Source organism: Azolla caroliniana, unplaced genomic scaffold, assembly GCF_043228905.1.
Source record: "Azolla caroliniana isolate FFs.n. ecotype wild unplaced genomic scaffold, voAzoCaro1.0.p SCAF_5, whole genome shotgun sequence".
Lineage (NCBI taxonomy): Eukaryota > Viridiplantae > Streptophyta > Polypodiopsida > Salviniales > Salviniaceae > Azolla > Azolla caroliniana.
This window is the reverse complement of record NW_028230440.1, coordinates 20,267,546-20,269,774: the sequence shown is the minus strand read 5'-3', so window position 1 is coordinate 20,269,774 and position 2,229 is coordinate 20,267,546. Positions and strand designations below refer to the sequence as shown.

Genomic DNA, 2,229 nt, shown 5'->3' with positions numbered 1-2,229 from the left:
TGATCATTTTCAATTGGATATGAATGTTATGTGGACGCTTTTTCTTTGGTGATCTCCTTCTCTGTTTTATTTCTAATGTACCAATGAAATAGTGCCATTGCATGTCTTGATAGCTCCTCACCTATAACTTAAAAGGAGATACATTGATGCTAATGAATATTTTGGCTTCTTGCAAATGATTATTATCATCTTTCTTTCTTGCTCTTCTAGCAATCTGATTTATCATGTAATTGATTTCGATCATCTTTCTTCATAAAGAGTTATTGTTTATAACTTTCCTTTCTAAGTTCTTTATAACATGCTATTGTCACATAATGCATTATCACATAACTTTCAATCTCTAATTGTATCTTCAAGTTTGTTGGATTGAATGCCCAAAGTTTCCGCTTCAAATCTTGTGCAATTATATCAATGATATCAATGAGACTTGTTATGATAGTTGGGCATATTAGTACACTGAGTAATTATATCAATGTTTTTCAATCCTTTAAATTAAAACGAAAGAAACTTCTCCATACACAAAATGCATCGTTCTTTTCCTTTGTGTAGAGGCATAAGCATAATGACAACTATGGATATAACTTTAAAAGCACGCCCAACCAAATATCGTTTATGGTGGTTAGAAATTTATTCATAATAATTGTGAAAACAACACTTTGGCTATAGTTTCAAGCATAACGTGATGTTCAACTTCCCATAATTATGATGCAATGAATATAGTGGTTGGTCTATCATTAATAAGGTCCTATATTTATTACCTCACATTACTAATAGTAGAAGATAACATCACATGACTCTACTTGCATCTTGTATAACTAAAGTCTAAAACAATAGGAACATGTTACTTGTGTTAAAAGTCCATGGTACATTCCCATATTCTTATGTCCAAATTTGAATGCAATCAACATGGTTATGGAGTTAGTAATGTTGTAATGGTGTTTAAGATCTTGACCTCCCATTATCAATTGTTTGATGAGTCTAGGATGAAACTCTGTACTGTGGTACAAATGCACATGAGATTTCTGTCAGATATGGGAGAATTTATGAATCAAATTCCATCATCAACCAAAAACCTAAAGCATAAGTTGTACACTTTTAGTTTCAAACTCCATGTAAACCAGTCATATAAAAGGGAAAGTCACATTTAAATAAGTTTGAACCGAGTGCAACAACTACAACATTGTTGCATTTGAAACAATTCCTCTTTGGCCCATGTTGTAGCTAAGCAACAATGTCCATACAATTCACATACATGTGCCTAAGCGACTTGTGAATTTCGACAACATTGGCTGCAAATGTGAACCCTTACAAAAAGCCTACAAATAGATTTTACAAGGGTGAGGTGGAGAGTCATGTCAAATTTCTTGAATGATAAAAGTTCTAGGTGGGATGGATTAATGAATTGTTTCTTTACGAGATATGCTCACTTTTTCATAACAAGTTTGGGGTTCAAGTCACATGCATGGATATGTTCAAACACCAAAAGAGATGTAAAATGATGAGCTTAAAGTTGAATGTTTGCAAACATCTAAGTGACAATAAAAAGATCTAAATGATAAAGCATGTGAACGATGAGTACTTTTAACTTCAATCATAAACTAGAGCATGTGACATCTCTCATAAGAATCCTAAGACAATTAGTGACAACTCGTAAATATCATAACAACAATTACAAAGCAATCAAGATCTTTCACCGATAATGGGTTGAAATAAAGAATGAAGATGAAAGACCTTGCTGTAAATGAACAATCTATATGGAAAAGAAAATGGTCTTGGTCGAAAGTGAAGGAAAAGTTATACAAACACAAATGATTGATAAACCAAGTTAATGGCAAGCAACATATTGCAATAGTAAACTATGCTTCCATGGATTAAATAGGGAAGGACCATTACAAATGATAAACCTTTAGATATTGCATTGCACAACTCCATACCTCCATCAAATTAAGACCCCACTAAGATTGGCCCACTTCATGCTTGATTTTTGTCAAGCCCATATGCTTGAGTAAAATGCATAACCCTAATTCGAAATGATGAAAATTTCATGGGAGAGGCAGCTCTAAGGTTCACGGGATGGATGGATGGATCATAAATCAAAATGAGAGAAGAGATAATAAGAAAGAAGAAAAAATTTGGACCATTTCTCGATTTGTGCGTGTCATCCTTGCGCAGGGGCCATGCTAATCTTCTCTGTATCGTTCCAATTTTATCAGATGTCCCCGAAGGGAC

At 33.6% G+C, this 2,229-nt stretch overlaps 1 non-coding gene across 1 annotated transcript; it reads right to left on the bottom strand.

Annotated features, from left to right (window-relative positions):
* Positions 1-2,126: 2,126 nt before the first annotated feature.
* On the bottom strand, positions 2,127-2,229 carry LOC147864385 (U6 spliceosomal RNA). The gene has a single exon (XR_015529891.1). It is a non-coding gene; the product is annotated as a U6 spliceosomal RNA (small nuclear RNA).